General features: G+C 45.9%; 1 protein-coding gene across 2 annotated transcripts in view; it reads left to right on the plus strand.

Annotated features, from left to right (window-relative positions):
* Positions 1-730: 730 nt before the first annotated feature.
* Positions 731-20,796, plus strand: part of STON1 (stonin 1) — a 44,138-nt gene continuing 24,072 nt past the window's right edge. For both annotated transcript variants that reach the window (XM_008162151.3, XM_054727951.1), the window contains exon 1: positions 731-791. The gene's annotated coding sequence lies outside the window, so the exon portion shown is untranslated. The remainder of the gene's footprint in view (positions 792-20,796) is intronic.

The following is a 20,796-nucleotide window of genomic DNA, read 5'->3' on the forward strand; positions in this document are numbered from 1 at the left end:
CTCTTCTGCACGCCGCAGGCAGCACACACCTGTAAGTATTCACCTCCTGCCCTGTCCACACAGCGTGGCCCTTCCCCGAGCCATCACCAAGCCACCCTGTGTCCTCCTCCTGAGTGTTGATTCACCCGGGGAAGGTGAGGTTTCATTTTTAGGGTTCATCTTAGTCTACGATCCGGGCTGGTCCCACTAACGAAGGACAAAGAAGCACACAGACGCTTCACACATAACCCTTTAGTCCTTTAGTTCTCCTAATCACAAGAAAACAAAACCAAACCAAGCCCCAAACGAACAAAAAAACCTCAGTGAAAGTGGAAAGCGCGACCACAAAGTCCCTAACCCCGCATCCCCCCATTATCTCACCACTCAGGGTCCCAAGGCTCAGGGTCCTGGGGAGGCAGCCAAGCGCCCCAGCCACCTGCTTCCAGGGGGCAGGTAAAGGTGATCTGTACTGCCCCCTCCTCGCCCCTCACTTTTGCTGGAGACTCGAAGGGAAGGAAGAGAATGGAGAATCGGACACCAGAAAAACTTTGGGGGAACCAGGGCCGGAAGGGAGTGAGGAGAGAATAGGGGGGTCCGGCAGGGGACCGAGCAGTGGGGGGGCGGGAGGGGGGGCCCGGAGCGTCTCTGAGGAGTGGCCGCCCCTCCCCTCGCCGCGGGTAGGCTCCCGGCCCTCCGCCTCCGCCTCCGCCGCCCCCTCCGCCCCTCCTCCTCCGCCTCTCGCCCTCTCCCTCCCACCCCTCCTCCCGGTGCGGACGGCGGCGGCCGGAGTCGGAGCCCCCGCGGTGCTGTCCGTGAGTGACCGGCCCCAGGGGAAGGCGGGAGGCGTGGGAAGTCCCTCCGGGGGTTGGGGGGGAGTTTGCGGGTGGGGAGCGAGGGCGCCCCGGGACGCGGCATCTATCTCCCGGGCCGGCGGGAGCGCGGTGCCCCGTCTGCCCCGCCGCCCTCGCCGCCCCAGAGCTGCCCGGGCCCGCGGGTGGCCCCGACGGGGCCCCCCTCTGCTGCGGGGCCACTGTGACCTGGTCCCACTCTGCAGAGAAAGAAACTCCAGACTCGGTTCTGAGGGCGGGGCCGGGGGCTCGTGCAAACCTCCTCGCGCGGTCCGGCCCTCCCGACCGACCGGGGCCACCAGCCTCCGCCCTCCCTCCTCTCCCCTCCGGTCCCCCAGGCTGGGGCCACCGTCCTCTGCAGCCCCAGAAGGCGGTGCCCTCGCCCCGACATCTCCTGCGGGAATGACCGTCACTGGGATCTGCGGTTGGGTTCCGTGGACCCACACACCCTACCTTGTGCGTCCAAGGGGAAGCGAAATACTGCATATTCCTTCTTCGGATTTTACTATTCCTATGGGTTGGGCATCTTTGTAAAAACTTCTCCAACTCTGCTTTTCTTTCAATAATAATAATGATGCTCCGTGTAATTAGCCTTTCTAATAGAAAAAATAATGAAGAGGAAAGGTAAAAAACAATGCTTGCTGTGCAGGAGCACTCTTTGGAAAGTGAAGGCTTCATTCCACACTTGACCGTCTCAGTGGAAGATGGGAGGTCACTACAGCTTGTTCTCAGACAGCCCCAAGCAGACCCTGAGGCTGGAAGTTTTAACCTGCCTGACAGAAACCGCAGGGCCTGCTGGCCTTCCCCACCCTGGCCTGTTCCCTCTGCATCTCTCTCCCCTCCTGCTAGCTGTGTCTCTCTCCCAGCTCCCCCCACTCCCCCTTTCTCATCAACAGGAGTTGGGAAAACAAGGCTGCAGGACCGCAAAGAAAAAACGGCCTCCCTTCTCTCACTCACTCCCGAGGCTGTTGCTTCAGCTTGACTCGGATTGGGTGGAAGAATGTTGAGTTCATTCGTGTGGTTTTCTGTCGGTTCTCATTACGGTTGAATCAGTGTTTCCATGACAAGGCCTGGTGCTCTGGGTGCTGAGAAGGAGCTTGTTAATTTTCAGATGGGTCTGGACAGAGCTAGTCTGGAATCTGGAGATTTTTTTGGGGGGAAGGGGGGATTGATCGGGGTTGCTATTGTAAGCCTCTGCCCACTCAGAACTGGAGCAGCAGGGCACCCCAGCTGGGGTCTGCTTCCCCGCCACCCAGGAAGGGAGAGCTGTCCTAAGGAGTGAGCAGGATCCTAGGGGTGTTGAACTTCTTGTTTTTAGGGAGAGTGCACCTTTGAAGAACGTCAGCAATTCCCATTTCTATACAAACGATAGGTGTGGCTGTAACCCGTGTACTAGGTCAGGTTCAGAACAACCCGTCAAAACAGGTCAAGGCATTAAACTATTTGGAAATAAAGAGTTTTTTAAAAAATGAATTTCATTGGAAATAAATCCGTCTATTTTCAAAAGGATGTAATTCCTTTTTCCCTGCTGCCTGAATTTGACCATTCCCCATTTGTATGAATTACTAAAGTGTTAACTGTGGTCTCAATGCGTCATTGATAAGGAAGTGTTGCGACTTCCATTCAAAGAGAAAGCCCATAAATTTTGAACTTGTTTGGCCCTGCTGCTTAGAAAAACAATGCACTCAGATAAAAATCTTCAGTTCCTTCCTCTTCCTGAGAATTTTTAATAGTGTATTTGATGCCCCAGAAATTAACCTTGTGCTTTTTTGGAGAGAACGCCCCTTCTGCCTTGTTCAGCTTTTGTACCAACACTTCATGGAATCTTATTAAAGTGGGTGGTTTGCCATCAATCACAAGCGTTTGCTGCAGCCCCAGGTAGGCTGCTCTGGACGCTGGGCATGTAGTGAGTGCTAGCAATGTGCCCCTTACCTAAGGAGCAGGTGTTCTGGATGGTGAGATGAAGGCTGCATCCCCAGGGAGCCAAATGGAGAGCAGTGAATGATCATCTGGATGGGTCAGATGAGATGGAAATGCGTGAAGTATGGAGCCTGCAGAGAGGAAGGAGGGCAAGGGTCATTAAGAGGTAAAATAGCCCAAAGGAAAAGGATGTGGCCTTTCAAAATACTATACAAGAATACGGAATTACATAGGACATGCTTAGGGTATGGTGTTAAATGTTAAAAGCGGGCTATGAAATAGAAAACATTGTAAACTCTCTCTTTAAAAATACAGCCAAGGATATTGGGGTTATATGCAGCAAAATGGATGGTGGGATTATAGGTGCTTTTAATTTTTGTGTGTGCCTGCCTGCATTTCTTAAGTTTTTACAATAGTAAGAGCTAAGATTTATTGAGTATAAAGCACACACATACGGCATTTCATTAAAAATCTCTTTGAGGTATGGACCATTATTAATATTCTCATGATATAAGATTCAGAAACTAGAATCAGAGGGGTAACTTTGCCAACGTCACATAGCCAGTTGAATTCAGATCAGTGGCCAAAGTCTATGCATCTCAATCCTACTCTCTACAATCTTCCTGCACTTGTATTATTATCATTATTATTTTAATTATAAGAAAAATAGAAAAAGGAAGAGTATTTTGTGCTCTAATAACTGCTATTTCGAATAATAGTAAAGTGCCTCTGTCTCCCATCTCTCCCATCTCCAACTGTCACTTCTCTTTTTTCCTTTCTTTTGTTTTTTCCTTCCACTGTCACTTTTCTTTGGAAGTCCTTGGGAATTGCTCCAGACTTAGCTAGAGGAAGCTCACCTTCCCTTGGGAGCCAGTTGTGCTGATAAGTATCAGCATTCCACCAAAACCGGTTTGGCTCAGTGGATAGAGCATCGGCCTGCGGACTGAAAGGTCCCAGGTTCGATTCCGGGCAAGGGCATGTACATTGGTTGCGGGCATGTCCCCAGTGGGGGATGTGCAGGAGGCAGCTGGTCGATGTTTCTCGCTCATCGATGTTTCTAGCTTTCTATCCCTCTCCCTTCCTCTCTGTAAAAAATCAATAAAATATATTAAAAAAAAAAAAGTATCAGCATTCCTTGGAGGCTTCCCCGACAGCCTGAGCTCCAGGAACCCCAGGGGATTCTGGAGCAGTCCTGGTAGAAGGTAGGATGTTTCATTTAAATAGATCAGGCAAATCATGTCCTCAGAGCTCTATCCATGCGGGCTTGCACTGTTCTAGGCATTGTCAGGGGAGTGTGATGGACAGGAAGACCCAGGGAGAGCTCCCAGGCTCCCGTTTACCTACGTGTTACCTGGAAGGTCAGGGTAGGGGAGTCAAGGATTTATGGAACAAGAAGGAGGAGGAAAGCTAATTGCTTCCTGATGCTCATTCCTGTGAAAATACAATGATAAACTCTTTTTTAGAAGACTGGCTAGATGGGTGATTCCACGCATTGGCAAGATTAACTGGTTTAGTGGAGGTGGAAATACTCAGTGTGAGTGATTTTGGGGATGGCTCTGGGGACAAATGCCCACATCTTGACCACTACTTGCCCTCACAGGTAACCAGGCCCCCAGAGGTCACCTTGTTCATCCTCTTCCAGAAATACACCTAAATATCCCAGAAGGATGGGCTTTTCTATAACACCTCACCATTCAAATGACACGCTTTCAGAAGGCGGCTTTATCTTTTCTCTTCTACAAGGAAGAGATCTCTGGAAGGCTGATGCATCTAAATCACCTCCTTGTTGAAAAAAAATTAAGAGTCAAGGACTTTTCCCAAATCATCATACTCGGACCAATGTCTTAGATCTTGTAGACATTTAACCATATGAGAAATGCTTTTCTGATCACAGTGCCAAGTAAAGTTTTTGTGAGCAACTTGTTTGTTTTGTCTTGTAGATGCTGGGAATCCTTTAGTTGACGGTTTCCATTTCTTGTTTGGCCAATTCAGTGACCAGCTCAGTGGCCCACTTCTAGCATAGGTACAGGACTTTATAGTCTCTATTTTTCGATAATAACATTGTTATACCCCTTTTACTTTACTTTTCATTGAGTCCCAATTTTCTTACCTACTTTACATAGTTTTGTTTTATTCAATGCATTTTGGAGGCTGCTACTTCTGACATCCCACTCCTTCCTTCTAGTTTATTTTTCTTTGTGTCAACATAAATTTAGAAGGTCTTTCATAAAAGGTCTTTGGCAAACTTTAAAGTATTTGTATTCCTGAAAATTTCTCTATTTTGCTCTTACAAATGAGAGTTTGAGGCTAGAATTCTGGACTCACAATTATTTTCTCCCCAGTACTTGGAAGGTATTATTACATCCTTATCATCCTGCATCAATTACTTCTCCTGAGTTAGACAAGTTACCTAATTTCTCTCAGGCTCCAAATCTATAAAATAGATCATAGTATCCACTTTAAGGATAATTGTGAGGGGATAATGTATACAAAATGTTAGAATAGTGCCTGCCATAATAATTGTTTGCTAACATGAGTTCTTTTATATATTTTCAGAATTTCTTGACTTTCTTGGGTTTTATTAGTTCATCTAAATGTTAGTTTGTCTAGTTCGTGCGTGCGCGCGCACACACACACACACACACACACACACACACAATCCTGCTGGGAATTTAATTAAAATTGTATTCAATTTATATTCCAGCAGAACTGACACATTTATAATACTGGGTCTTCTCCTTTTATTCAGGTGAATTATTGGTGATTTCCCCTATAAAGGGCTTATACAACTTTTGCTGTATTTATTTGCTATAAGTTTTATTAATATTTTACATATTTTTTTTCTTATTATATTTTCAAATTGGTTATTTACTGGCCCACAGAGACATTCCTCGTTTTTGAATTTTGACCTTGTATCCAGCATCTCAGCTGACTTCTCTTATTAGATCTAAAAAATCTATATGTAGATATTTTTAAATTTTCTAGATAGATAATCATAAAACAAAAATTTGTTATTTAAAAATTTTTAAAAATATATTTTATTGATTTTTTTACAGAGAGGAAGGGAGAGGGATAGAGAGTTAGAAACATCCATGAGAGAGAAACATCCATAAGCTGCCTCCTGCACACTCCCTACTGGGGATGTGCCCGCAACCAAGGTACATGCCCTTGACTGGAATCGAACCTGGGACCCTTTAGTCTGCAGGCTGATGCTCTATCCACTGAGCCAAACTGGTTAGGGCTAAAATTTTTTTAATGTACTGAATTTAGATGGAGAAAAAAGAGATAAACATAAATCTGTTGTTCCCCTTATTTATGCATTCATTGGTTGTTTCTTATATGTGCCCTGCCTGGAGATCGAACCTGCAACTGTGGCGTATTGGGTTGACACTAACCAACTGAGCTACCCAGCAAAGGCCCTAATTTGTCTTTTTTTTTTTTTTCATTCCTACTGGCATATCTTTTTCTTGTATTATTGCATTGGATAGAGCCTCTGGTACAATGTTCAATAATAGCAGTAGACATCCTTATCTTCTTACTGTCTTTAACAAGTGCTCTTAAAGTTTCTCCATTAAGCATGAAGTTTGCTTAAGGTTCTGGTCTATAAATTCTTTATTAAATGAAGGACTTTTCCTGTATTAATATTGTTTAACAAATTAAAAATTTTATCATGACTGAGTGCTGATTCTACGTAATGCCTTAATGTTTTTATGTGAATTATATGAGATGATCTTACATTTTTCTTTCTTAATATAAAAATGTAATAAATGAGTGTAATTATGTTGAGGCATACTTGCATATATATACATATATATGTGTTTTTTTATTGGATATGCTAGTACTTTATTTAGGAGTTTTGCAAATGTTTAAAAGTGAAACAATTGGTCTATAATTTCCTCTTTAAAATATTATCCTTATATTATTTGATGTCAAGTTTATATTAGCCATATTAAAGAAGTTGGGTAGCTTTCCCTCTTTCATATATATTTTTCTTAAACAGTTTGTAAGAGATAAAGACTATCTGTTCCTTAAGATTTTGGTACAATTTATTGTAAAACTAGAGGCCCGATGCACAAAATTCATGCATGGGTAGGGTGCCTAGGCCTGGCCCGTGATCAGGGCCAATTGGGGCCTTCCAGCTGCCGGCTGAAGCCTTCCTTCGCTCTACGCCGCTCCCTGGTGGTCAGCGCACATCATAGCGAGCGATTGAACTCCTGGTCTCCCGGTCGAACTCCTGAAGGGACACTTTGCATATTAGCCTTTTATATATATAGATAATCTGAACTGCATATAAAGGGCATGTGTGTCAGGTTTTTGACAATTTCATTTCATTAATGATTATTGATGAATTTGTGTTTCTGCTCTCAGTTGAGAAGAGTTCTGAATTTCCCAAATACACTGCTCCAGTCCCCAAATGCTGCCCTTTAGAGTCTCTGTGGTAGACTAAACCTTCTTATGACCAAACAGTATCCTCACTCACATTCATGTTGAAAAGAAAAGCCTCTGAGGAGAGGTGTCTGTTCCCTTTGGTCATGGAGGTGATGTTCTCTCTCTGCTCGCATGTGTGTTTACATGTGTTTCTAACAGTGCAGAGAGGTTTACATTCAGCAGTTGATTTCCTATTACTGGCTAACAGCATTTCTGGGAATGTTGCTTGATATTAACAAAGCCTGTTTATAATACAGGATGTCCCCAAAAATATGTATATACACTTTATCAGCTGATAGCTCAATATTGAAAATGCAATGTATTTTAATAAACACTGCCTTTATAATTATTCAAAGTGTGTGTAGACATTTTGGGGGGACACCCTACATATAAACAAATCTACACAAACATATGTCTTTCCCAGACCCTTGCAACAAACTCTATTCTTTGGCCTCCACTATGATATGGAAAAGAAATGGACTTTGGAATCAGGCAGATCTGGGTTTGAATCCAAGCTTTGCCACTAACTAGGTGTGTGGCTATCGTAGTGTATTGAGGCTGCTATAAGAAAGAATCACAGACTGGGTAGCTTATAAACAACAAAGTTGATTTTTCATGGTTCTGGAGATTGGAAGTCCAAGGTGAGGGTACTGGCATTGGCTCTGGTGAGGACCCCCGTCTTGCTTGCAGACAGCTGTCTTCTCTCTGTGTGCTCACATGGTGGAAGGGGTGAGCTAGTGCTTTGTGGCCTCTGCTTATAAGGGCACTAATCCCATTCATGAGGGCTCTACTCTCATGACCTAATACCTTTACTGTGGGGCTTAGGATTTCAACATGAATTTTGGGGGGGGGGGGGGACACAAAAATGCAGACGACCGCATGGTCTTGGGCAAGTTACTTCACATCTCTGAGGCTGTTTCCTTCTCTAGAAAACAGTAATAAGGAAACCTACTCCCCCAAATTGTTTTCAAGATTAAGTGAGATCACAGGAAATAATATGGACCAAATGCTTGGCATATGTGAATGCTCACAAATGTTAGTTTCTTCCCATCATCTCCCCTCCCCTGCTCTTTCTTTCAAACCAGAACTGTGTTTCAGCAGGTCTAATCAGAGAGACTTCTAGAAAGAGGCCATGGGTGTGTACCTCCTGATACCTTATGTTTTCTTTTTTTTCTACGGTGGTTATTTATTTAAAATCTTTATTGTTGAAAATATTACATATGTCCCCTCCCCCTAACCCACCCCCTACCTGCCTTCACCACCCTATTGTCTGGGTCCATGGGTTATGCATATATGCATAAAAGTTCTTTGGTTGATCACCTCCTACCCACCCACCCTCCCACGCCTTCACTCGGATATTCCACACTCTGTTCCATACTTCCATGTCTCTAGCTTTCTTGATAATCAATTTAGATTTCTCTTGGATGAATTTCCTGGAAGCTTTTGGACCACCATTTTGGTTCTGTATCTATACCATCTCTTAGTAGCCCTCCTAGACTGTTGATCAAACAGTTCTATAGAATAACTATGTTGTTATTTAAGAATTATGCTGCTCTTAACGAGAGATAGCTCTTTGCTTTATTTGTTGGTGCTCCTTCTTTTAAGAAAATAAAAAACTCATTATTATTGAAGATAACATTTTAAATGCAAAGACCCCAGAGAGTGAATATAAGGAATAAATAACTTCTGGGACTAGGTTTTCTGAGGAGCGATTATGAGAGGTAGGTGGCGGTAGGGAATTGACAAAGAAGGGCAGAATAGTGGGTAGAAGAACTGAAGGTATTCCTTGAGGATTTCTTAAGATCTAAAATCTGCCTATTTTATAGTCATTTATCTGGGCCCCGTGGAATCTGTACTTGGCTCAGAGCTTTTTGCAAGTGTCTTACCAGAAATGATAATGATAGCTATCATTGTTCTTAAGTAGAGGAAAAGAGCATCATGAAAACAAAACATAATTGGAATTATGGATGTGCCTCCATATAAATATCTGTGGCTCGGAGCATAAAAATAACTTTTCCATTAGAGACCTAAGCCAAGAGTTTCATGGAATCAGCACTGAGAATCTAATTTAAAACAGCCGTGGCCAGAAATTCGGAGATGGGGCTGACACGTTGGCCTCTGTTCATCCCTTTGGATGTTTTTTTCCTAGCTCATGGTAACTCATATCCCAGGCCCGTTTGGAGGGCCTGGAAGATGGTAATTGATGCTACAAACCTTGCTTTTGTTGGCCTCAGTTTAGTGTTAACACAAACATAGGGAAATGCTTTAATCTCGTGTCTTTACAACTGAGAAGAGAACCATTTGAGATGCAGCTGCAGGCCTGTCGCTCGTTTGTGGCTTGAAGCAGAACCTCATAAATTTTGCGAAAATTGCCGGTTCCTCTGTTGGTCGTGGATTCAGTGGAAGGTGCCTTGTTCGAGTCTTTCTAAGTAGCATGCTGGCGGTCAGGTGCTCTTGATTTTCAGAAAAGTTATCTTGGGGAGGGGTAAGATCAGGCTTTCCTGGGAACTGGGTGGTAATGTCAGAATCTTTTTCAGTTCTAAGAAGGGTCCGACTTGCCTAGATGGGTGTATTTCCCCCTTAAGGGGATTGTTATTTTAGGCTTCCGACCTCATCCTCTTGATCATTCATCTTTTGATCGGACACTCCCAGTAGGAATGGCTCTGTACCACAGGGGATGGGATTTACCCAGCTTTAAATAGCCCTTGCTTGTCAGGATCTGCCTCCTCCTCACCCACACATTCCCCTCTCCCGCCAATGTTCCTCCGTAACTGCTCGCACATGCCCTTCCACACGCGCACACAGGCTTGGCCATCCGTGGGTGGGAACCCTGCTGTAAACTCCGCCGCGTGGGGCCTGCTTGTTTTCTGGCCAGAGGGAGGGTCTTTCCTGGATTCTCACAAGGGCACTGTGTGGACTCCTGAGGCAGTGCCAGCTCCTTTACTGGTTTCCTAGCCTGTCTGTGCCTTTAACCCCCCATTCCTGTGGAGAACTGGTGTCTTTAACCCCTTCCCTCCTGAACTTTGGTTTGTCTTGTTTCTGACTTGTTGCCTTGCTTAGACTTGTCCGTGCTCCAGAGACCCTGACCTTATTTTGTTAAGGGCTTGTCTGCCCTCCACCCTCTTTTGATATATGTGGCTCATAAACTCAGCCACCGCTTACTGAGAGGCTCCTCTGTTTGGGGCTCCTACACTTCACCATTGGCCGTGGTGCCCTGGCGGACATCACGCTTCTGCCATCAAGTCACTGCGGAGAATGATGATGGTGATGTCATTCTGCAGAGCTTTGGGGAGATTGTCCCATGCCACAGAGATGTGCTTGAAAAACAATCTCTTCTCCCCTTACATTTGAGACTTTAAAACTAAATACCACGGCCTGGGCGAGTCTATTTTGAAGAAGTGGCATTAGAAGAAGTTTCAGTGTGTGGGGACAGGAAGCATCAGGTTCCACCCTGGTTTCTTCCCTGCCTCTGGCCTCACCACCTTCCAGTTCATCCTCCCGCCAGAGCTTTCCTTCTAAAATTCTTATCTGACCCCGTTTGCTCTCTCTACATTCTTTCACTGAATCCTTTACTATAAAATCAAACTCCTTAGCATGATACAGAAAGGCTCCCGTACCTCACTCACCTGTGTGCCTCTTTCACTGTATCACCCATGTTCACTCCCGGCTCCAGCCAGGTCCCCCCACCTGCAGGATCAGGCTCTCTCTGCCTTCTTGTCTTTGCACACACACCTTTCTCCCCTCTGTTCTGCCTGATCAGTTCACATCAGCCTTCAAGATTCAGCCCAGAAGCCTGCTCTTCCTGAGGTCTTTTCAAACTAGGACCAGCAGCTTTATTTCCCCTACAATTGTGGACACAGCCACCATCTCTGTCACCCAACTTAATGGAGTATCGGGCTCAATGAAGTGCCACAATACCCTGCACTTGGCTTTATCACGTTAACATAACGTTTGAGAATTGTCCCTGGTAGACAGAGAATGCCTGGGTAATGGTCTGTGCCTCTTTTTCACTTGTACCAGTGTGTAGTTTAGTGTTAAGGGTGTTCTGTTATCATTGTCAGGTGAATGTTCAGGTGAACACACACACACACACACACACACACACACACACACACACTGGATGCTCACACACAACACACACTGGGTGCTCACACACACCAAGATGTAGGTTCCTATGGGAAGCTTACTTTAAATCTTACTGAGAGTATTTACAAAGCAAATATTTGGTGCTTAGTGAATGTCTGTTGAGTTGAAGAAAGAATAAGTGCACATACATACAAACTATGGAAAATTTACTCCAAAATATCTTAAGAAGAGAGCCACCATGTAGCCTCGCTTCCTCGTAATTACTGTAGAAAGAATGTGGACTGGAAAATCAAAGGTTAGAGTTCATGTTCATCTTCTCAGCTCTGTTTCCCTGAGGAGATCATCTTACCTCTTTGGACCTCTATTTCCTCATCTGTCATATGAGGTGTTAGAAATGGTATTTAAAGCCTATTGAATAGTCTAGATTCCATTTTTATTAGAAGGCCTAAAGTCAAACCACCAGCTGTTTTCCATTAAGTGGCATGAATGTGGGACTCATTTTTCAGCCTCATCATGGAGCACGTTCATGACAAGCCCTCTAGCTCTGGGCAGAGCAGCAAAGCCGAGAGCAACAGATGGACCAGAGTTTTCCCAAATGGTGGCAGGAGGCCAAGACCTAGTTGGAAGCAAAGACAGGGTGAGATGCCCCGAGCCAGGCGGGAGCAGCAGTCAGTGACCCAAGTCAGTCTGAGCTCAAAGCTTGCCAGATACTTGGGAAAGGAGCATGGGAGGGAGCTGGACAGTGAGCTTTCAGGGGGAAGCTGGAAATGGTCCCCCTCCCAGGAGAGTCTGAGAGAGGACCCAATGCAAGTCATCAAGGCAGCTTCAGTTGTTTAAAGGATGAGTAGGTGGAAAGGTGTTTAGACTTAGTCTGTGCCCCCCACCCACCCACCCCCTGCCGTCGCCAGTGTAGATGGAAGCCAGGAGGAAGTTAATTTGGGGTTAATAGGAGGGAGAAGAGTATAATCCTGTCTAAATGATAATACGATGAACTTGCTTATAAGGTAATGAGGTCTCCACTACTGGAAGTGTTTCTGCAGCAGCTGGACAATTCCTCAGCAGAGATGTATAAGGATTCCTCAATTGGGAAGGTTGGACTAGATCGTTGGTCGGCAAACTGCGGCTCGTGAGCCACATGCGGCTCTTTGGCCCCTTGAGTGTGGCTCTTCCACAAAATACCACGGCCTGGGCGAGACTATTTTGAAGAAGTGGTGTTAGAAGAAGTTTAAGTTTAAAAAATTTGGCTCTCAAAAGAAATTTCAATCGTTGTCCTGTTGATATTTGGCTCTGTTGACTAATGAGTTTGCCGACCACTGGGCTAGATGATGTTTAAAGTTTTCTTCTGATGCTAGGAGAGCCTCTGCCTCTCAGGTCCTCCCCAAATCTTATTTAGGGAAATGCTTTCAGATTTCAGAACCCTTCTCACCACACCCTCCCTTTTGTAACTGGACTAAAGGGGTCCATTCATCTGTGTGCATCAAAGTCCAATCAAACACAAACAGGAGTTTGCAGCAAAGAAAGTAGAGGTTTATTAATTGAGGAAATGCTGCCAAGCCTGGAGTCTCAGGTAAACTAGTGCTAAAAGACCTGGCTCCCGGATGGCTTCCAGGGGATGGGCTATATAGGGGGAAAATCATTAATCATGGTGGTTAAAGGAGCTGGGGTCCTGGGCTCTACTGATTGCTTGGGGCCAGTGTAGGGAGTAGTTGGTCCTTGTATCTTGTGCTGGTGTCAGCCATCGTATTTGTTCTGTTTCATGAGGGTGTGGTCTGTAGGATCCTTTCCCTTTCATGGCCCTAGGGCTAAACAACTGAAATCCAGATGTTATCTTTAGCTTGACCAAACTCTGTTTCTGTGGCCAACAGATAGTTCTTAAGACTGTTGGATACTGATCAGAAACTGATATCCTACGGGCATAATGACTAAGGAAGGGAGTGGACGGACAGAAAGGAGTAAGGGTCATGTTAAAGAAATGGAGTTTCTATGTGGTTACACTTTGGGAACTCTTTAGTCTTTGAAGGTTTCCCTTAAAGTGGAACATCCTGAATTGGACCTCATGGGCCAGGGCCTCTCTAGGGACATTACACAATTTTTACAGATAGTGGACCTATTAATTCCTCATCTCTCTTGCTCTGAGCTGGGTTGTAAAAGCAAACAGCAGTGTGTCTTGGTTCCTCTGGTATGTGCTCATGCCACCTCAGATGATGGACAGACTTTATTTCTTTTTGTCCACTTTTCTCCACTGGAGTTGAGCTTCTTCTTCTTTTTTTTTAATATACATATTATTGATTTCAGAGAGGAAGGGAGAGAGAGAGAGATAGAAACATCAATGATGAGTGAGAATCATTGATTAGCTGCCTCCTGCATGCCCCACACTAGGAATTGAGCCTGCAATCTGGGCATGTGCCCTGACTGGGAATCGAACCATGACCTCCAGGTTCATAGGTCAATGCTCAACCATTGAGCCACGCCGGCTGGGCTGGAGTTGAACTTCTGATGCCTTTGCGATAAACCTTCTAATCTAGACAGTGACTTTCAACTTGGGGTGCATTTTCTGTTCAGGAAACTTCCATGACAGTCCATCTGTGCCTTCTCAAGAGTCTCCCATTTCACCCCAAATGCTCTTCCTCTCTTTTATTTGTTTCTTTTCCCCTTTTATTTTTCTTTTCATCTATTCTTTCTCAATTCTTCATGCTCACTGAATACCACATTTCTACTTGTTTTTTCTTTTCAAATTCTTTGCCTTCCTGGTATCCTGGTGAATAGGAATGTGGGTGGCTTGTCAGCTCCATTGTGCCTATGAAGAAAAATGCCCAGAGGTTAAGTGATGCATTTAATTTACTGGCAGTGCCAAGGCTTCATGGCTTCCTGACTTTCCAGCCCCTGTCCTGGAGATCACATGCATTTGCTCGTAACACTGGAGCCACAAAGATCATCAAGCTTTTCTCTGTGTGTGTGGTCATTGTGCTGAAAGAATTTACCCAGGGGCCAGTCCCAGGCCTCTGGAGATCATCTCTGAGATCACACTGAAGTGATGAGAGCAAAGGAATTTATGGAGTGCTTCTTGTTTTTCAGAGAAAGTTTTAAGGCCATCACTTTCTATGAAGTTCCCCAGAGCCCTTTGAGGTGGAAGAGCCCATGTGAGCCTCATTTTGCAGGTGAAGGTCATGGGTAAAGGGGGCCCTGAGATATGCTAGCTTGTGGTCTACAAATCTTCCATTTGACCCATGCTCCAGGAAAATCAGGAAAGGGGAATGAGTTGTTTCCATCTGGTGTCAAAGGAAATGGAGACCTAGGGTTCTGGGCTTGGCAGTTGGTCCAAGACGAAGTCTCATGCCATGTTGAAGATGGGAGCGGGGCCAGGGGCTGGGGCAGGGATACTGGGACAGGTTCTGACCCTGGATGTCAGGCTAGCTCCAGCAGGTTGGGAGACTACTAGGCTAGCTGGGAGGGAAGTGTGCAGGCTTAGTCAGCTGGTTGGTAGGACAAGGGCTAACTGGTTTTAGCCTCCTGGGGAGAGAGGTGGCCTTCTAAGATCTGGTAGATACACTGGCTGGGGATTCTGAAGTGTGGTGAGGGACACTTGTTATAATGTGAGTCTTGTTATAACCTTGGGTTATTCGTCCATTTATTCCACAAATATCAGCAAGCACCTATTGAACATAAGTAAATCTCTAACATACACTTCTTCTTATGAGGACCTCATATATAGGGTCTTCCCCCAAAAGTTCCCCCACATACTTCGGGTAATTATAAAGGCGGTGTTTATTAAAATAAATTTCAGCTATTTATTTTAATAGCGGATATTAAAATAGCTATCAGCTATTAAAGTGTGTGTACATTTATTTTGGGGAGACACACTATACGTGTGTAAGTGTATATATATATATCTCTTATCTCTATATCACCTCACATATATGTATTCTTATTAATGTATATAGCCAGTAAGAATTCAAAGTATTTTCCTCTATTTATGGATTAGGAAACCGAGTCCCAAAGAAGGTAATTAGTTTGCTCAAAGTCCCACAATTACTTAGAAGCTGAGCCAAGTCCCAAACCCATGTTTTCTGAGTTCTTTTACTGGTGCTTCTAACTGCTTCCCATATGGCAAGCAGTTCCTAATGTCAAGGTGTATGCTTTGAAGAGTAACAGGGAAGCACTACTTTGGAGTTATTACTGAAGGTTTTACTGTATCTTTAGAGGCTGGAAAACCTAAATGCAGAGTTGAAACACAACTCGAGCCCTTTTTGTTAAACCCCCAAGCAGCATTCATGTCATTGGCAGTCACTCTTTAAGTCAACCCAGAACAAGTCCTCTTCTTAGATTTGGAATTAATGTCCATGCTCTGATGCATCCTGACCTGTGTTGGGCACTCTCATTATGTGGCCAAGTGGAGCGGAGCAGCAGGAAGAATGGGCTGGGTTTCCTTGGTAAAGTGGTTATGGGTAAGAGGGCTGGGGTCTTAGGGCAACCAACCTGGGTCCTCCTGCAGTGAAGGAAGGTTGCTGTCCCAAAGCTCCAGGGCTCAAATATGTGACTCAGCTCACAGCCTGTACTATGATCAAGGCTCTAGCCCCTCTAAGTCCTGCCCGTGTCCCTCTAATAGGCACATGAGGCTCTATGACCCTGAGCAAGTCTGATCCCCGAGAGGCCTCATCCTGTTGGCTCAGCCTGATCCTAGCACACCCTTCCTAATGGACTTCCTCACCTTTAGATGAGTCCCTTGCTGGGCTGCCTTGTCGGGGTGGGAGCTCCCTGGGAAGCCTGGTTCTGACCATGAGTTTTTTCCTGTCAGAATGTCCTGCTGTGGCTGCTGCCTCCCCCTTTCCTTTCCAGCCATAAGCAGCTGCTCTTCTGTGCTTCCCTTGGCCCAGTTTTTGTCCTTCATGAGCTTGTCAGAAACCCTGGGATGAGTCAGAACTTGGCTTTAGTCTCAGGTGCATCTTTCACTCATTCACTGAACAGTTTTTGTGCCTGTGAGCTTGTGCCAGGGCAGGGCACCCAAGCATGAATAAGATCCTGCCAGTCCCTGTCCTGGGATTGCTCCCAGCCTCGAATGGAGACCCCAGGAGACACTCGGCCTGCTGTCACAAGTGCTACTGGGAACTCCAACCTGGATCACTGGCCCATCACCTACTCTGGGGGTTGGGTTAGTGCCCTGGTGTTCTGTGTTTCTGCCAGACTCCACAGGTCCTGACATCTGCTTTGGGAGCCTTGCTCTGCTGTCCCAGGGCCATACTGCCCACTGATCTAGTCACCTATTGCTCTAGAACAAGCATGTCAAACACGCGGCCCACGGGCCGCATGCAGCCCACAATGAATATTTTTGCAGCCCAGCCGATATAATGGGATGTAAGAAACGTTTTAATAAAAATTTCATAACTTAATTTTTATAATATCCTGTTATACATAACTAGAGGCCCAGTGCACAAATTCTTGCATGGGTGGGGTCCCTCGGTCTGGCAGGCGATCCGGGCTGATCAGGGGCCCATCTCACCCAGTCCTGATCAGGCTGATCAGGCCTGGGAGGTTGGCTGGCCGGCCAGCTGGCTGGCGGGGGGAGGTTGGCTGTGGGAGCGCACTGACCACCAGGGGGCAGCTCCTGCATTTAGCATCTGCCCCCTGGTGGTCAGTCTGTGTCATAGCTACTGGCCAGTCATCCAGTCATAAAGATCAATTAGGCTTTTATATATATAGAGATTATTAATAACGAACTACAACGTTCACTAATGACTGATTGCTATAATCGGGTTGCATTCATTTCCCTTACGTGCCTTATGCACAGGCACACCATTTCTCTCCACTAATACTAGCAGCGAATATTTTAGCAGCCGATTGCCACGTCATTCGTCTTGGACTGACTTGTGTAGTGTGCGCAACAGGAAATAATTTCGCTTTTGGAAAATAAGAAAAATAGGTTTATTTGCTTTACGCTTATTTGTGCAGTTATTCAGTGTCTGGTAATTTAATGTTCAAGAAAAAAATACTAATTTTTATTAAAATGTTCTATTATTTTATGTTAACGATTACTCATTTATTTTAGCCCTTTGTATTCAGCATGTCTCTATCGAAATAAACCTACATTTCTATGAAAATTGAAGTTCTTGTTTTTGTTGCAGCCCATATAAACTTAAACCTTATTTATTTGGCCTGTGTTAGCCTTTTATATATATATATATTTTATTGATTTTTTACAGAGAGGAAGATAGAGGGATAGAGAGTTAGAAACATCGATGAGAGAGAAACATCCATCAGCTGCCTCTTGCACACCCCCTACCGGGGATGTGCCCACAACCAAGGTACATGCCCTTGATCGGAATCGAACCTGGGACCCTTGAGTCCGCAGGCGGACGCTCTATCCACTGAGCCAAACCGGTCTCGGCCTGTGTTAGCCTTTGAGTTTGACATGCTTGCTCTAGAACAACCTCTCCAAACATAGATGTTTTCATTGATGGGCAAATGAGTAAACAGAATGTGGTATATAAGTATATGGAATATTTTCAGCCTTGAAAAGGAAGGAAATACTATAACATGGATGAACCTTGATGACATGCTAAGTGAAATAAGCCAGTCACAGAAGTTCAAACATTGACTGATTCCACTTTTAGGAGGTAGGTAGAGTAGTCAGATTCATAGAAACAGAGTATAATGGTGGTTGCCAGGGGCTGAGGGGAGGGGGAGTGGAGAGTTAGTGTTTAATGGGTCCAGAGTTTCAGTTTGAGAACATGACAGTTCTGGAGCTGGGGGGCGGGGTGGTGGTGATGATTGCACAACAGTGGGAATGGACTTAATAACACAGATCTGTGCACTTAAAAATGGTTAAAAGGGTAAATTTTATCTTTAAGTATATTTTACCACATATACAAAAATGTAGAGGTTTAAAACCACAATTTGATGTTATCTTTGCTGGTTCTGTGGGTTGACTGGCCTCAGCTGCGTGTTTCTTGCGTAGGTTGTCTCGTGTAGTTGTTTGTCCTCAGATGGCAACTGGGGTCGGGATCACTGAAAGCTCAATGGGCTGGTGTCCACAAGGTGCCCCGCTGTGGCACCCCATGCGGCTTCTTTGTCCAGCCTGAGTTTCTACTCAGGGCTCTGATGAGCAGGAAATGGCGGCTTCTAGGTCACTTCAGGCCTATGCCCAGAATTGTCACAGTGTCACTTCTGCCACATCGTGTCCATCAGAGCAGTGACAGGCCCACCCAGATTCAAGGGGCGGGAAATAGAGCTTCTCTCTCAAGGAAGGAGGGAGAAGGTGACATTTCAGAAAACTTCCTGCCTGAAGTGTGGTTGCAGTTGTCTTAAAGAGTTTAAATAGGGAAGTCTTCAGCAGGCACTTACTTCTCTGCAGACCCCTTTAGGGGAATTCATCTGCATTGTTAGAGTTTAAAGGGCCCTTGTTTTTAACACACAGAGCCAGAGAGAGCTGGAACAACACTCCTCCCCCCCCCCCCTGCCAAACACTGGCCCTCCTGGCTCCCAGGCTGGGCCAACAGCTGTGGGACTTCCCCCAGAGGTACCTCTGTGTGCTCTGAGCAGTAGGAAGGTCTGGTGGAAAGATGGGTGCGTTGATTTTTTAAAAATTTCCATAATTTTGGTATTGCTCAAGTTGTTACATATTTATACGTGTGTATATTCATGGAATTTCCAGAAATGGCTAGGATCAAAGCCAATGATTTTGTTCTCTGTAAGTGAGTGCTTCCTGCCTCCGTATTCACAGTGATGTAGACATTTCCAGGTGAGCTTGGTGATCAGCAATAGCCTAGGACTGGCCACGGATAAACCAAAATGCATTTGATTTGGGGTCTGCACACGGCCCTGATCTGAGGTTGCCTCTGTGACATGTGGCCCAGTTTGGGCAGCCAGAGAGGAGACGTGTTTAGCGATGATTAATATGTGCGTAACTGGATTTTGTGTTCTTTTCGTGGAGGGAATGAAGCCAGGTGGGAGAAGTTCCCTTAGGCTGGTGTTAACTGATGGGTATGTTACCCAGATGCACAGAACATGAGCAGAGGGTGTGGTTACTGATGCCTCATCTGCTGCCCCCCTGACTCTGCCCAAGCAGTTGCCCCTCCCCAGGTAACCTCCCTGCCCCTGAGCAGGGGCTGTCCTCTCTGAACAGCCCAGTGCACTTCAGCACAGGGGATAGCACATCTGTCCATCATTTGTTGTTTTCTCTGGTCTTTTCTACCAGGTTTTAAGCACCTGAGGAGCAGGACTCTATAGTAACAACAGCCTCTATTTATGATCTCCCCCTGCATCTTCCATTTTATAGATATTGCTTTAGTATGTGCAAGAACCCTGCCACACTTTGCTCAGGCTGCAGTAACAGCATACCAGACTGGGTGACTCACACAACAGAAATGTGTTTCTCACAGCTCTGGAGGCTAGAAGTCCAAGATCGAGGTGTTGGCAGGCCTGGTTTCTTCTGAGGCCTCTCTCCTAGCCTTGCAGATGGCCACCTTCTCACCATGTCCTTACATGGCCTTTTCTCTGTGTGTTTGCCTCCATGATGTCTCTTTGTGTGTCTCAACCTCTTCTTATAATGACACCAGTCAGACTGGCTCAGGGCTCAGACTAACAGTCTCATTTTATTTTAAATACTAGAGGCCTGGTGCATGAAAATTCATGCACTGGAGGGGGGCGTCCCTCAGCCTGGCCTGCCCCCTCTCACAGTCCATGAACCCTCAGGGGCAGGAGGCGACCCGGCGATCAGGGGAAGGCGACACTCCATCACACCTATGCTGCTGCCACTGCCGGCAGTGCAAGCCTCGGCTGGCCCTGGTTACCTGAGCCTCGGGCGGCCCTGGGCAGCTGGGCAGCCGCCATCCGAGGCTTGCCTGCACCTCGGGCCAGCCCTGGGCAGCTGGGGGGCTGAGGGTACTGGGGGACTCTGGAGCCAGGCATGCAGAGTGGCTGGAACCACCTGGGGGCGGGCCCAGCCATGCCTCGCGCCTGCCACCCTGGCAGGGCTGAGGGGACTGGGCGCCACCATCTTGTGGGTGCCACCATCTTTGAGGGTGTAGCAGTCAATTAGCATATTCCCTTCTTATTGGCTGTGGGCGCTGCCATCTTTGTGAGGGCATGATGGTCAATTAGCATACTCCCCTCTTTATGAGATAGGATGTTTTTATTCTTTTTAAAGTGAGAGGAAGGCAGAGGGGGAGAGAGAGAAACACTGATATGAGAAACAATGAGAAACATCAATCGGCTGCCTCCCACAGGCATCCCAACCAGGGATCGAGCTGCAACCTGGACATGTGCCCTGATGGGGAATTGAACCGGTGACCTTTTGGCACACGGGGCTATGCTCTAACCAACTGAGTCACACTGGCCAGGGCTAACGGCATCACTTTAACTTAAACAGCTCTTTAGAGACCCTACCTCTAAGTACAGTCACATTCTGAGGCATTGGGCGTTAGGGCTAAATTTTGGGGGACACAACTCAGACCATAACAAATCCTAAGAGTTAACTATTGTCCTTGTTTCACACATGAGGAAACCGAGGCTCACAGAGGTAAAGTAACTTGCCCCATGT

The sequence above is a fragment of the Eptesicus fuscus genome, chromosome 16 (assembly GCF_027574615.1).
Source record: "Eptesicus fuscus isolate TK198812 chromosome 16, DD_ASM_mEF_20220401, whole genome shotgun sequence".
Classification (NCBI taxonomy): domain Eukaryota; kingdom Metazoa; phylum Chordata; class Mammalia; order Chiroptera; family Vespertilionidae; genus Eptesicus; species Eptesicus fuscus.